Source organism: Triturus cristatus, chromosome 9 (genome assembly GCF_964204655.1).
Source record: "Triturus cristatus chromosome 9, aTriCri1.1, whole genome shotgun sequence".
Classification (NCBI taxonomy): Eukaryota; Metazoa; Chordata; class Amphibia; order Caudata; family Salamandridae; genus Triturus; species Triturus cristatus.
In genome coordinates this window covers 409184232-409200988 of record NC_140592.1, presented here as the reverse complement: position 1 = coordinate 409200988, position 16757 = coordinate 409184232, and positions in this window count along the sequence as shown.

Below are 16757 nucleotides of genomic sequence, written 5' to 3'. Positions count from 1 at the left end.
AAATGAGACGAACCATACGTGGCTGCATAGCGAAACTTCGTACACCCACTATACTCGTCATTTGCGGTTCGTAGATACCAAACTCATCCATATTCGTCACTACTCAAAAAGTGCCGTCCCGTCTCACACGGAACCTCAGTATGACGCTAAATGTGTCTCTTTGGCCTTGTATGGAGCAGACTTATGGGGTTTTAAAGATGCAAAATCGCTGCAGTGTGTGGAAGACAAGTTCTTAAAGAGCCTTTTATCTGTACCGCAATCCACACCGGGGTTTATTGTCCACCAAGAATGTGGGTTGGATTACCTGGTGGACCGAATCGCAATTGCACCACTCTTAAAATGGATCACAGTGTGGTTGAATGCAGACCTAGAATTAAATCACGAGGTATTAAGGGACTGCCTGGCCCTTGAGTGATGCAACTCCATTCCTTGGCTGAACTATATTAAAAAGATAGCGGACACTTTAGGCCGTCCTGAATTGTATAGTCAGCCATCCAAATTAGTTAAGGGGGATGTGAAATGGGTAAAACATACATATAGGCTCATCACGGGACTAGAAAGGGAAGGTAAAGAATTGTCTAAACCTACTGTAAGAGCGCATCAATTGCTAACAAATTCTGGTGAGATGGAATTGTATTTGAGAGTGGTCCACAATTCCAATCACAGATTCTTGTTGACCAGATTTAGGTTAAACAAAATGCATCTCCTCATCACTGGTTGTCCGGGTTGGACAAATGTGAAAGATTTAGAAATGTGTCCTTGTGATGGATATTCCATCATGGACACCACGCACTTCTTGTTCTTTTGCACATATTTTATTCCAATAAGGAAAAAGTACATATTACCCCTAATTAAAGATGAAGGCTTCAGACAGGTAAAGCCGGCCCTTCTGTACCTGCACTTGTTGTCAAATACTTGGGAAATGTTTAACATTGCGAATTTTCTGACCATAGTCATGAGACTGAGCAAAAGAATAAACTGGAAGAGAGCAGTCAGATAAATTTTAGTATGCTTTTTTATAATGTTTATATTCATATTTTCTTTTAAAGCAAAGACTGTATTTTTAGGGGACCTTTCTTGATGTGTGTACACTTTTATGATTTTTGTAAACGAACCGAATAAAGTATCTTTTTGACTTAACTGCCTGTGTGTGCAGGTCTAGGCGCTGCATCACCCTGTGCCTAGCTGCACCATCTTTCCTCAGTTCCGCACAGAATGCCTCCTGGGCACCCGTCATGCCCATGAAGCCAGCCCTGACCTCCTCTGTAATGTGCGCATGTTTTTTGCCCTGCAGGCGCTGTACCGCCAACTTTTGGCCCTCCAGCCCGCCGAAGACTGTGTCCTCTCGTGGGGCTGCTCCACTGGTGGGATGGACGTGCCCTGCGCCTTGTTGGGAACTGGCGGGATAGGATCAGCACGTTGTTGTGGCTCTGGCTGTGCTGGGACTGGTACTACATCGCCATCTGTGTCCTGGCCTTCATCCTCCAATGGGGGCAGTGGTGGCACTACAATATGCCTGCGGCGTCTTGGAGGGATTACTGGGCTGTCCTCCTCCTCGTTGCCTCCTCTTACCCTGGTGCCTCTGGGGTTTGGGATTCGTCCTCTCCTCCTTTGGTTAGTTCCTGTGTTTTTGATGGTGCTGTGGACGTAAATGCATACATTAATTTTCTGTCCAGACTTGCACTTGTCATGTATTAAATTTCACTGTTTGGATTTACAAGGGGTACTCTCAGTCTGTATTTTGCCTTTCCTGATGTGCATATGCTGTTAGGGACTGGCTGGGTGTAAATGCGCCACTGTAATGTGCATGTGACTACATCTCCCATAATGCATTGCTGTGTGTGCTTGGGTACCTGCACTGGAGTTTTTGTCTGATTCTGCCCATGGGTCGCTACTGGGTGTGTGGGGGTAGTTGGGGAGTATCAGGGGGTGATGGCATGCTTCTTACCTTGTCTTGGTGCCGGGGGGTCGGAGCTATCCAGGTCGGACACGCCCATCACACTCTCTGGTAGCAGTGTCCCCTCAACCAGCTCCTCAAGTGGTGTGGAGTCAGTGGCGGTGGAGGGCCCAGCACCAGTCTTCTTTGCTTGCTCCAGCATGGCAGCTACCTTCTCCTGGGAGCGCTGGTGCATGTCATACCAGCGCTTTCTTAGATCTTCAACGCTCCTGTGGGTGACACCTACTGCATTGACTTTGCGCTGGATGTCTGACCAGATCCAGCGCTTGCGTGTCTCCGGCACCCGCAGGGACTGCTTCCCAAAGAGCAGTTCGTTGCTTACCATCATTTCCTGCATCAGGACCTCCAATTCAGTTTCTGAAAACTTATGTTTTCTCTTCCTGCCTGTTTCCCCCTGCTGCTGTTTCTCCTGGCTGGCCATGTCTCCAGTGTCTGCCATTGGTTCTTGCACTGCAGAGTTCCCTCACCTCCACTCCTTCTCTCACACAGTGCTTCAGAAACTCAGGTGGAGCATGGGTAGTCAAACTTCCTGGTTGTGATGTCATCATGCTGCACCTGAGTTTACGATTCTCTAATTTGCGAATTTCGCAATTTTGCAGTTTTTTTAAGATAAGGAATCACTATTTCACATCTCCCAAATAAAAAGCGATTTATACGGAATCACTATTTAATTGCGATTGTTTATATACATTTCGTTTTGCGATTCTCAACTTGCGATTCGCTAAAAAACGCAAATTGAGATTCGCATATTGGGGGTTTGATACATATGACCTCCCTCCCCATGTAGGAGAGGGAACGCCCACTCCATGTGGGAAGGACTCTGAGTGACGTGGGGGGCATCTGAAGTCGGCAACCATATCATTGACTGATTCCAAATGCGCTGAAGAAATGATTCTTTCCTTCGGTGTGATACAGAGGACAGAGACCCTGAGCAGCGTTCCTAATGAGCTGGAATTCAGAATATGCACAGATTGTTCTTTCGTATAAGAGTGCCACATTCATCAATGATCCCTTACCGGTGCACAGGACTACCACTGACTAAAGGCAGCAAAGCAGGCACCTGTGAAGCAGGATCAGAGGGGAACAACATTTACAACGCAACGGTTACAACGCACTACACTTACAACGCATTTTTTACAACGCAACATCCACTACAACGCATTCCATTACATAGCATGACACTACAACACATTTTTAAAAACTACCTTTACAACGCATTCCATTACATCGCATACTACCTTTACAACGCATACCATTACAACGCATAATATTACACTACACTATCCAACACTTACCCTACTGTTGCACACCCTGGAGTTAGAATAGTAATTTTTACCCCTATACTATCCAACACTTACCCTACTGTTGCACCCCCTGGAGTTAGAATAGTAATTTTTACTCCTATACTATCCAACACTTACCCTACTGTTGCACCCCCTGGAGTTAGAATAGTAATTTTTACCCCTATACTATCCAACACTTACCCTACTGTTGCACCCCCTGGAGTTAGAATAGTAATTTTTACCCCTATACCATCCAACACTTACCCTACTGTTGCACCCCCTGGAGTTAGAATAGTAATTTTTACCCCTATACTATCCAACACTTACCCTACTGTTGCACCCCCTGGAGTTAGAATAGTAATTTTTACCCCTATACTATCCAACACTTACCCTATTGTTGCACCCCCTGGAGTTAGAATAGTAATTTTTACCCCTATACTATCCAACACTTACCCTACTGTTGCACCCCCTGGAGTTAGAATAGCAATTTTTACCCCTATACTATCCAACACTTACCCTACTGTTGCACCCCCTGGATTTAGAATAGTAATTTTTACCCCTATACTATCCAACACTTACCCTACTGTTGCACCCCCTGGAGTTAGAATAGTAATTTTTACCCCTATACTATCCAACACTTACCCTACTGTTGCACCCCCTGGAGTTAGAATAGTAATTTTTACCCCTATACTATCCAACACTTACCCTATTGTTGCACCCCCTGGAGTTAGAATAGTAATTTTTACCCCTATACTATCCAACACTTACCCTACTGTTGCACCCCCTGGAGTTAGAATAGCAATTTTTACCCCTATACTATCCAACACTTAGCTTAAATGCAATTTAATATTATGCGTTGTAATGGTATGCGTTGTAAAGGTAGTATGCGATGTAATGGAATGCGTTGTAAAGGTAGTTTTTAAAAATGCGTTGTAGTGTCATGCTATGTAATGGAATGCGTTGTAGTGGATGTTGCGTTGTAAAAAATGCATTGTAAGTGCATGCGTTGTAAAAGTGTGCGTTGTAACGACATGCATCCGGATCAGAGCCGTAAACTAGCCAGTAAGAGCAAGCTTCAGATTTTCCAACAATCACCCTGGCATATCATGCTAATCATTAATTAAGAGTCAGGCCATGAGGGGGGCTTAAGGGTCAGTCAAATTAGAAGGGAGTGTGCTTGTGAGAGATACTTAAAGTACCGTATTTTGTAAAAAAAAAAAGCCATGTTTTAAAACCTTCAAAACAGAGACAAGTGTGCGTGTGAGTATTTTTGTCTGAGTATTTAAAAATCCCAGGTGTAACCCAACAGACACCTTAAAATACCCAACTGTAAGCTCCTATACCCAACTCTTCATTAAATAATACATGTATTCATTTATTAGGGGGATGTATCACCCCACCCCCACTATAGCAACGCCCCTGAGCAGGATGTGCTATGGGACTAGGGAAGCAATTACAGAACTTCGAGGGGGCAGGATAATTAAATATAGGAGAGGAGAGTGAAGCAGAGCATGCAGGAGGCTAGCAGCCCACTGAGTGCGCCTAGTTTTGTTTCAGAACCCCACTAATTCGAAGGGGGAATTGCAGGGAGTCTGCTGCCGCTGCTCAAGAAACCGGGACAGCATGTTGCAGCTGGCCCCACAGGTGAAGAGAGGGCAGAAGTGGACAGCTCATCCCTTGCCTCAAGAAGACTGGCATCTGGTGTAGCGAGCAGTAGTGTGGAGCTGGGTCAAGGATGCGGGCCACTCCACAATGGTGCATTTGGAATTCCAAGTGGGACAGTGGCGAATGTCCACGTGATGGGTCCTCAACCAGGGGAAGGAAACAGTGGCATGCCAATGTCATGTGGGCCATAGGCACTGTTGAAAGGGCTGCATGGCTTAGGTGCATGGAGAGATAAAGGTTCTAGAAGTGTCATCTGTGACTCCAGAGATCCAGTCCTAGGAGGAATAAGCTACACCCTCCAGATTGAGTGATGGCAGTGGTGTTGGGCAGATATTGGCTTCAGTATTGGTTTGCCTCTAAAAACAGAGGCAGGGGTGTGATGAAGAAGTGCTGAAAGGATTGCAAATAGTAAAGCAGGAGAATAGTGAGCGACAGCCAAAGGAGGATGGAGTCGATTAAGGATAGGGGAAAATGGCATGTATTGCAAGGGAAGAGGACAGAGGCGACAGAAGCAGGCGAGAAAAGACGCAGGTGGCCTGGGATCCCTGGTGCCCAGTAGTGGGGGACTAGACATGAGCGTGAAGTTAATTATGGGAAAGATGGGGTCATTACAGGACAGAGGAAGAGAACATGGGCAAGGAAGGAAGTTTGGGGAGTGTAGTTGGTGGAGAAGAGTCAAGAGGTTTAGCAGTGGTGGTTTTTCAAAAGGCATGGTGGGATTCATGCGATAAGTTTCTAAATAAAGGGAACCAAGCTGGGACAACTGCAGGGGGCAAATGTGGTGATGGAGTCAAATTCAAGGGAGTATGCCAGTGCTGACAAGAGGGGGATGTTTTGGAAACTGGGATCAAAGCTGCAATACATGGGCATAGCAGCACCACTAGGTGGGCAGAGAAGATAAAATATTTGCCAATGCACATGTGGCCATAATTAGGCTTTTGCATAGAGACATGTATGACAAATATGGATAAAAATATGAGTAGAGAACGCAGATAAAGCAATCCAAGGTGCCCACCAAATAGGCGTAGGGGACAGAACAGCAGTCCTGAAGTCAGTTTCTGGAAGAAATTATTAGACTTGCTTTAGAACAGAGAGTCAACACTGGGCTGTCTTGGTGTTTTTTGGGAACGGGTTCCTTGAGGGTGAGGTGGTGTCCATGGTGAATCCAAGAGACTTAGCATTCAGTGAGAGTTGCGGGTGCGAGGCCATCAGGTTCAGGCCATTGAGCAAGGTTTGTACTGTGTCTTGTTTGTTGTTCTTGGCAAATAACAGGAACTCTGTCTTGGTTGGGTTGAGCTTCAGGTAGGGACTGGACATCCATGTTTGGATGACGTGCTGGCAGTGTTTGTGGCACTGGATGTCTAAAGCACAGGAGACTTTTAAGTAGAGTTGTGCATTATAAAATAGGACATGCTGACAACTACAACAGAATGACATTGTGGCTTCAGACAGTTCCTGGTACTTGGATTGTCAACATTTATTCTGATGTCTCACAAGCGGGAGTGTTTTTTGCCTGTAGTGGAAGGGAAGATGCTGTGCTGAGAGGTGGCTTGTGAATTGGAGGTGACTCCACTGCAGCACTGCATTCCTGGAATTCCTTCCAGTGATTTTGCCAATGAGGCTGTGGGGGAAGGACTTTAAGAACAAAAAGGTGACATTCGTCTATGAGAATGAGGCAGTGGTGGTATTGTTTAACAAGCTCTCAGTTAATGATCTGTGGGTTATGTGGCTGTTGAGATGTTGATACTGAGGTGCTTTAAAAAAAGTGTTTCAGAGCCAGGCACTTAGCAAGATTGCAAAATGAAGTGTCTGATCATTTTTTATAGTTTCAGTGTTTGAGATTCCACTTATAGGCCCCAGTGGTGGACCAACATGGAGTGGCAAATCCAGATGAAATGTGGAAACTAGGGAGGTGAGGAGATGGCCCTGTCCACAAGAGATTGTTACTGGCAGGCATGGAGAGAATTTGTAAAGAGTAAGCAAAGGAAGAAGAGCAGCAATGAGTCAGAAATGCCTGACATCCGAAGTTATGTGTTAAAATTTGTGATCTTATTGAGTGACAAAAGGCTAATACCATTGACTATATTAGGGAAAGTGGCAGGAATAGCCTTCTGTGGGACGAGCTTCTTGTGTATCTGAATGTGATCTTTATCCCTCTTTGGAAGTCTGATAATTGTCCATTCATTGTCTGTTGCCGAATGATAACATCCACTAGTTACACTGTACTGTCTCCAAAGAATCCAGCATCCTGCAATCCAGTATAATTCAGCATATTGTGTGCTCCCATTCATACAGCAATACGTTACTGAATAATGGACAATGCACTTCCATAGTGCCGGATGAAGGGCATTAACATATGAATACTCCAATAAACTGTGCCAAATCTGTAGCAGTTGCATAGAAGTGATGCAGACGCTTGGGCCCAATTGCCAACATTCTTAGTGGGACAGCAGGCAACACTGTGTAAAATCATCATGATTTCAATAGGTAGACTGCTCCATGGGTAGCAAATGGCTCAGAATTATGGCACAAATGAGGTCTGGGCAGAGTTTGCGAAGTTCCGCAGAAGTTACCAAAGAACTCTCCCATGCTACACGGAGCTCTGCAAGCGTCGGAGTGCATTAGGTCATGCCGTTCATGTTAATTTTCAGCATTGGGTGCTTGTCCTGCACTAGAAAATCAGCGTGAATGGCACCATGCGCAGTGCAAGAGGGTGCTACTTATTTCTGCCGCTCAAGTGGATGTTCTACTTGAGCGTCAGGTTCCTCAACGCATATCGAAGGTTTCTCAACGCGAGCACTAGTGACCATCCACGACTGTCTGCATTGGGAAATCTCGCAGGGAGGTGGTCTGGAGTAAGATTTTCCTTGCTCGTGCCTGCCAACTTAATGTCGGCGAGCGCGAGCGAGGAAAAAAATCCGTTACACAGAACAGAGTTTTTGGGAACTCCGTGTGCTACTCGGAGCGGGGAGTGGGAAAAACTCCACAAACTCTGCGAGCGGAGCTGAATTTCACACCCAGGCCTAGTAAAAACATTACTCTTAAGTCTCTTCCCAGACATGCCATCGTTATAATCCAGTCTAGTGTACCATATTCTAATATTTCGGTAGAAATACTACATTTTGGGTGACAATTCCACAATTGGACCAACTAACAAAATTTCAGGGAAAAAGTTGAATAATATTCCTATGCCATGCATGTATTTGGAGTCAATTTCAGACGTTTTTTCACTTCTATGAATTATAGGAATATTCCTAAAAATCTATGCACGTTGTACATCTCCATGTGTTGTTAAATGTACAAACATTTCTGGCTGTGGAAATAAAAAGGGTTATATTTAATATTGAGGAAATGTGAACAAAACATGCATTTTCACATGGAAATAATTTTCCCCATTGAATAACCCCGTACACCTTATTTTCATCAATATTGGGGTTGTCGTTCCCCAGAACAATGCCAAAAACAGATTTACCCCTTGATTGGAGTATATTTGCAAACGTTTTCAGGTTGGGAATCTGTCTGAAAAATGTTGGTAAATATCAACAAGCATTTGCAATGCAAAAGATCTTGCATTTACTTGTTTGAGCTATTGGGAGCTATTGGCACTGTAAATGACAATGCCTTTTATTTATGTGTTGTTTTTAAACCAGATAAATAAAAATGTGTTTGGCGCCTCTGCTGTAAAAATTACCAAAAATAAGTGTTAGGAGAGAGTGTTTCCCCCCTGCAACAGCAGGCAGGACACTGCTATTTGAGAAAATAGTGCTCGGAGGCTGTAACTAAAGCCTACCGAGTAACCACAGATGTAACACATGGTGTCACCATGGAAAGTCTTGGAATCACTCCAGACTTCCAAGAGACTTCTCCGTGTGGGTCGGACTCCTACCACTCATTCTATTTGCCTTTGCGTGTGGCTTTCAAAAATGAAAGCATGCAAATGGCCAAAGACGGGTGCATGTCCCGCCTTTCCTCTAAACTTTTACTCCCATGGCCTAGGGAGCGAGCAGCGGCGCGCATTGTGCCAGCTGCATTCCTCCCTTATCATTATCTTGGCTCATGTTACTAATTAAACAAAGCACGGTCGCTTTCGTGGCCGCGCTTGTTTAAACTTTGTTTTTCTCTCTCTTTGATGCTTAGAGAAAGGTCCCTTTAAAAAAATAAACGCTAAAACACGTTTTATAATCAGGCACTAATCTCTCATTTTTTGCCTCTGCCTTTTTTCCTCCTGACCTTACCAGTTGCCCTGATGTGATCTTACAGGACACCTCCCGTGAGACTGTACAAAAAACATCCCGAGCAGCCCCTACCTCTAAACCTCCAACCTCACCCCCGGGCAGACTTTGGAAACCCCGGAAAATAACCTGTTCTGCCAGGAGAAAGGACTGCTTGGAACAGAATTAGCGGTACATTTCTGCCTAGTGCGCTGTCAGCATCCAGGCGTGTTCACCTCCCAGGTAGAGCGCTTTGAAGCAGTCGATGGACAGTGCAAGCACTATAAAGAAACTCATTGAGTTCTGGCTAAACACATAAGGTCCCAAAGGCGAGACCTATTGGCTATGCCAAGGCTTGTTGCTCTTGTCAGAAAGTATTTTCCCCCTACCCCTGGAGGACTACCAATACACGGCTCAGGTGTCAATATTACCACTAGTGTCTTAACCTGCGACTAACTGCATTTCCCAACATACAGCTTCAAAAACCATGTCACCTTGTGGGAGAGCGAAAAGACCCCACCCCGCAATGCTTAAAAATAAAGGTAAGGGGACTAAAATAAGATACATTACATTCAACTAGTCATTTTCATACAAAAATGAAATCTGACCTGGGTGGCTACTTTTTTTAATTTCTATCCTGTACCAACATATGTGAGCGACCTTGTGCCCTCCGGGATAAAGGTGTAGTTCTAAGACTTGTTTTAATACTGCTTTGTAACTCAGTGTAGTATAATAAAAGTGTATGATGAGAACTCATTAAAGAGTTGTCATTTCTTCGAGGCTTCCAGAGGCTCTGTCATCAAAAAGCTGAGCCTTTGACACTGATTAATGATAATACCAGAAGTAGGAATAACGAGTAAAGCATGAGAGAGCATGGTGCTGCTTACAGAACATACACAGGAACACCATGAATCCAGCTCCACTAAAGAAGTTCCAGTAGTGTAGCCTTCATAACATCCTAGTGCTTATGGTACTATTGCTCTATATTTTAGATACCTAATAAGAAAAGCCTTTGGTGCCTCGGTGGGCTCTGCGATTGCAATTGAAATGTCGCACATAAGCAATCTGAAAACTTGGCAGCAATGCCGCAGGTACGTGCGCACATTATTTCAAGCGCTTGTTGGCAGATGCAGCCGGCTTTCTGGCAGCCGTGCCTGGTTTGTATATTGGGGGTAGTTTAAATCAGGTGGGTCTCTCGTCACTTCTGACAGTCATACTAGCTGTTGGTTATGCTGTGAGATTACTGCACAGTTCCTGCCTTAGCCTGAGGATAATGGAAAATTGTGCCTGTCCGTGCGCGAGTCAATGTCACACTTAGGCAGCTAAAATGGATCTGTGTGTTGTAACTGTTCATGTTGGGGCTACCTCACGCCCTGTTGGGTCGGGTCCCACATGGACAGAGAGGCCCTGGAGTCCCGGTGCTCTCTGATTGATTGCGGGCAGGGGGGGGTCCAGTTTGGGCAAAGGCTGGCAATCTTAGGGGCGCCTCTGCAGCTGGCAGAAATCTTGTATTTCATAAAAGCACATAAGAACATGCAGATTACGTATCAGGAGGTGTTTTAAATATACCTTTTACCCCCACATACAACATGGGGATTTCCATACTGGTCATGATGTGTACCACAAGGTATTACGTGTGCTCAACCCGTGTTTCTAAGCCCTGCAGGTGTGCAAGTTCAAAGGATGGCGGGCAGCAGCTGTCTAATAAATAAATATTAAATATTAAATTTTCCTTCTGCATCGTCCCTCGAAATCCCCCCTTACACAGCCCCACCGCTGTTACCTGTACGGACCGCGGCTGATGGCGGGGCTTGGAAATGGCTCATTGGCCTCTGTGGAAGGGAAGGATACGCACAGCAAATGCCCTTCTACTATACAATGAGAGGCCATATCGTGCCATGCCATGACTGAGGGTCCTTCCATTTCTGGTGCTGTGCACCATTTCTGGTGTTTTAAGATCGTCAAGTTTCTTGTTGCTCAAATGGGTGTTATTTCTGATATTCATATGTTTTGATCGTCTTTATTGCTTAATTTTTCTCGCTAGAAACTGTCACTCATAGTCCTTGAAATGTCACTCATAATTACACTGTAATGATGAAAATGTCACACATGGCAATCTGAAACCTTGGCAGCTTTGAGTTAAAGACCCTGTCTGGCCCTTGAAGTATTCTCCCCTAAACGGTTTACTGCTTCAAGTGGCTAAATTTGTGCAGGCTGCCAAGAAACGGGCTTGTCTCGCAGTCTTTGAAGGCCCACTATCGGGGATGGCACACGGGAAATGGAATACGTAGCCACCTTTGGTCACACTATGAAAACCTCGGGGCATATGTGTGTGCAACATGTTTTCAATTGCACTTTCAGTGGTGCATCAGGGTGTCCTTTTGGCACCATTGCACCCTTGAAATTGCATGCGTAATTTGCGAGTACCTATTGTGTACTCGCAAATTGCACATGCAATTCCCATTGATTCCTATGGGTCTAGGGCCCATAGGAATGAATGGGAAGCCATTCCTTAATTACGAGTCACAATTTGCGAGTCGCAATTAAGGAATGTGTAGCAATCGCATATTTTTTAGCATTCCTACATGTATCGGCAATTGCGATTCCTTAATTGCGATTCCTTAATAATCGCAATTAAGGAATCGCAATTGCCTATATTGATGCATGTGCCCCTAAAGGATATATATTATTACACTGACGTCAATAAATACCTGTATCACAAGATAAAACAATCTGACATAAGAAGTCTTTGAGCGCAAAAATCCCTATGAGGGAATGCATGGCACATTTTATTTCAGTATTACTCCCTTTCCATGACTTAACCTACATAACGATTTCACAAGGGGTTCTGTACACCAATGAAGAAAATTAGAAAAGTAGCAGAATAAAGAAGTCTAACCATCTCACAGAGTTTGTGGAACTCATCTGCGAGAGAAAGATCCAATTTTTACGTCCACATTCTGTTTTTAAACTCAAGACAAAGTTAAATCAGTGCTGAACGTACAGTGAGTAGGGCATCCTGGTAAAGTGTGGGGATGCACTGGGAAATAGTTTGACACTTTAAACAAATTCATTCAATGATTAAAAGCCTTTTTGAAACCGAAAGCTTGATTTACATTTGTGTGCTGCTGTGTTCTATTGTTTCGCTCTCCTCTTAGCACTAAGAGCTCACTTGCTGCAAAGTACAAGCACGCTCTGTGATGTGTGGCTTCGACGGCGCCCGCCAGGGAGAACGATTGTAGCCCGAACGGTTATGGTAGGCGCGTGGAGATTAAGTGATTTGCCCAGAATCACAGGATGCTGAGCCGATGCCAAGACTCAAACCTGGTTACCCAGCTCCAAAGGCAGCAGCTCTGGTCAGGGCCGGCTTGAGCACTGGTGGCGCCCAGTGCGACAATGTTTTTTGGCGCCCCCAACGACCACAGTGGAGAAGTGTGGCTCAATGGTTAGAGCGGCAGACCATGATGCAGAGGTCTGGCCCGGGACCAGGGTTCAATTCCCCGCCTCGTGGGTCTTGCGCTCAAAAATTCCACGGACCTGACAATTCTTGCCTCGGTGCCTATTCCAATCATGGAGTCCCACTCTGCAACTCTGGGCAATAGCTTGCTTAATCTCCACAACGGCCCCCACAACGCTAAGGATGCCTGGCCTCCACCTTGGGGGTGCCCAGGAGTAGACACCTCACAGGGAAAGCCAGGATGGGTTCCACAGCGGTATTCGTACAAGCGCCTTGAGACCCTTGTGGGTGAGTGGTGCGCTATACAAGTATCAATTTACCTTAGTCACGGATACCCTCACTACCACCCTTTAACAATCTCCATAACCTCTCTCTCAGATGCATTTTATTAATTGTATAGCGTCACTCATAAAAGTGAAGGGTGTCAAAGCATTTTAGATAACACACGCATTACACAGAGACAATCAATCGTAGGTCTGTAAATCAGTGTATAGGAAATGTTGCAGAGTACTTGGTCTGGAGAAGCACAAACTCTGAATTTAAGATGTAACACAATGGATTGGGGCTCTCTTTAATAGCAAGAACTGTTTGTACCCAAAATGAACCCTTTTTGCAACATTACAATAATGAATGTCTGGGGAAAAAATCCATAGCTCTAATTTATACCTTGAAGTCTGCACGCAGTTCTTTGAAGACAGTTAATAGCTAACTCTAAACTGAAACTAACAAAAGGCGTCTTTGACCAGGGCCGGACTGGCCGTAGCGGGCACCGGTCTATCCGCTATCCCCCGGTGCGGCGCACAGGTGGGAGACGGTTTTGGGCCCCTGGGGGCCGTTTTTGTTACAGGGCCGTTCTTGCAGCTTAGCTGCAAAATCGGCTGAAAACCGGCCCTGGCACAGAGCTCGGCGGCACCCGAGGGGACCGGCCGAGCACTTTGCCAGGGCCGGTTGTGGTTCCCAGTCCGGCCCTGTCTTTGACAAAAGCAGTAACCCACTGACCTGGTTACATTATATTCACTTTGTTCTCCGCATGGTACATGTTATTTGCAGCAGGCATATTAACCCTCTGCGCTACCTTCAAAACTTCCACGAGTCAAAACTTCTACTAAGACAAAAAACTCCGATCTTGCCTCGAAGAACATTAATGACTGGAGTTTTCTTGACATTTTAATTGTTGACTGAAAATTGCTTGAGGCCAGGAACACAGCAGCAGGTGCTTTTCAGCAAACAGGCGCCCCCATGTGAAGTCAGCACCCGGTGCAGTGGCACCGGTCGCACCGCCCTAAAGCCGGCCCTGGCTCTGTTCATAATGCCACATCCTCTCCCTACTTTCTTTGTTAGTAGTTGGTTCTGTTGTAGGCGGCGCTAACAGGAGAAATGGGCAGGTGTAAACTGCCTCCTGACAAGAGCCCTGGTACTTATTTTTTTACAAATTAACCACTGTTGGGGATATGAACCAAGTGTAAGGGAATTTGTGAGGAGGATGATAGAGGGATGGCTAGACAGAAAGGTAAGGAAGGGGACAAGAAAGAAGTAGATAATGATGGATGTATTGGAAGGGATTATGAGACAGGTGAGACAGGCGTGTGTTCCTGCTTGAGAATGCCTCGACCCAAAAAACATTCAGTTTTATATTCTTTGGTGTATGTATAGGATATCTGAAGTGGTAAGGTCGAAGGCTTATGGGGGGGTGACAGTTGAAGTTCTGATGCTGGAAATGGACAGACTACAAATTAGGGTTAATAGGAGCAAGACGAACCTGAGGGGAAACTGGGCATGAGTGTCGGTGAGGAAGTGTGGGAAGATGCTGGGGTTCCTGGTGGAGGAGGCTGCCTGCTGGAGTTAGAGGCTGAAATCAGGTATTTCTTTCACTCATGAGGACAGCAGCAAGGTGACAGATAGGCAGATGTTGGGTGCATTGAGAAAGTGCTTAAAAGTTGGATGGACACCACATAGATCTGTAACACACTCTTTTAGGATAGGGACAGCAACACAGATGTGCAGATTGGAATTGTAAGAGTGTAATTTGAGAAGCAAAGGGAGGTGGATATTGCGCATTGGGAGGCCCCGGGGGGCGGCAGATAAGGGACAGCAATAATGGATTGTTTTGTTTTCAGTATAGGTGCTTCCAGAGAGACAGTCGAAAAATGAGATTTAGATATGCCAACACTCCACATTAAAAGGGGCCAGGGAACACACACAAAGATAACTATATGGCCAGCAGCTGGGTTTAGAGGAGGAGCTGGTGACGGCGCAGTGGAAGTGTTCTGGTTCCAAGCACTGGGAAAGGTTTTGGGAGTCGATGGAAAGAATTGATGAATGGGCCTGATGGTGACTGAAGGCAAATTGGTCCACACTGGTTTTCTGGACCCAGCTGTTACCCAGTAGGGGAAATGGTGCACAGAAGCCTCTGCCCTTTAACAGATCTTGTAAAGAGGTGAACAAGAAAGTGACTGGTTTCTGTAAAGTTCATACCCCTGGAGTGATCTATCACATTGGCACAGGATACAAATGGGCCTATGTTTTGAGGCATGATGGGTACACTTACTGCCAGACAGGATGTATTTGATGAAGGTGATGGCGGTGTTAGAGGAGTGGTGGGCAAATAAAAGATGGGGAACAGACAGAACACATCTGGGAGGGTTTCTATGGTGGTGTAAGGCGAGCACTCAATATAAGAGAAGAGCAGGGCTGGGAAGGTTACTCAATATAAGAGAAGAGTAAGGATGGGGAGGTTACTCAATATAAGAGAAGAGCAGGGATGGGAAGGTTACTCAATATAAGAGAAGAGCAGGGCTGGGAAGGTTACTCAATATAAGAGAAGAGCAGGGATGGGAAGGTTACTCAATATAAGAGAAGAGCAGGGATGGGAAGGTTACTCAATATAAGAGAAGAGCAGGGCTGGGAAGGTTACTCAATATAAGAGAAGAGCAGGGCTGGGAAGGTTACTCAATATAAGAGAAGAGTAAGGATGGGGAGGTTACTCAATATAAGAGAACAGTAGGGATGGGAAGGTTACTCAATATAAGAGAAGAGCAGGGATGGGAAGGTTACTCAATATAAGAGAAGAGCAGGGATGGGAAGGTTACTCAATATAAGAGAAGAGCAGGGCTGGGAAGGTTACTCAATATAAGAGAAGAGCAGGGATGGGAAGGTTACTCAATATAAGAGAAGAGCAGGGATGGGAAGGTTACTCAATATAAGAGAAGAGCAGGGCTGGGAAGGTTACTCAATATAAGAGAAGAGCAGGGATGGGAAGGTTACTCAATATAAGAGAAGAGTAAGGATGGGGAGGTTACTCAATATAAGAGAACAGTAGGGATGGGAAGGTTACTCAAAATAAGAGAAGAGCAGGGATGGGAAGGTTACTCAATATAAGAGAAGAGCAGGGATGGGAAGGTTACTCAATATAAGAGAAGAGCAGGGATGGGAAGGTTACTCAATATAAGAGAAGAGCAGGGATGGGAAGGTTACTCAATATAAGAGAAGAGCAGGGCTGGGAAGGTTACTCAATATAAGAGAAGAGCAGGGATGGGAAGGTTACTCAATATAAGAGAAGAGCAGGGATGGGAAGGTTACTCAATATAAGAGAAGAGCAGGGATGGGAAGGTTACTCAATATAAGAGAAGAGCAGGGCTGGGAAGGTAACTCAATATAAGAGAAGAGCAGGGCTGGGAAGGTTACTCAATATAAGAGAAGAGCAGGGCTGGGAAGGTTACTCAATATAAGAGAACAGTAGGGATGGGAAGGTTACTCAATATAAGAGAAGAGCAGGGATGGGAAGGTTACTCAATATAAGAGAAGAGCAGGGATGGGAAGGTTACTCAATATAAGAGAAGAGTAAGGATGGGGAGGTTACTCAATATAAGAGAACAGTAGGGATGGGAAGGTTACTCAATATAAGAGAAGAGCAGGGATGGGAAGGTTACTCAATATAAGAGAAGAGCAGGGATGGGAAGGTTACTCAATATAAGAGAAGAGCAGGGCTGGGAAGGTTACTCAATATAAGAGAAGAGCAGGGCTGGGAAGGTTACTCAATATAAGAGAAGAGCAGGGCTGGGAAGGTTACTCAATATAAGAGAACAGTAGGGATGGGAAGGTTACTCAATATAAGAGAAGAGCAGGGATGGGAAGGTTACTCAATATAAGAGAAGAGCAGGGATGGGAAGGTTACTCAATATAAG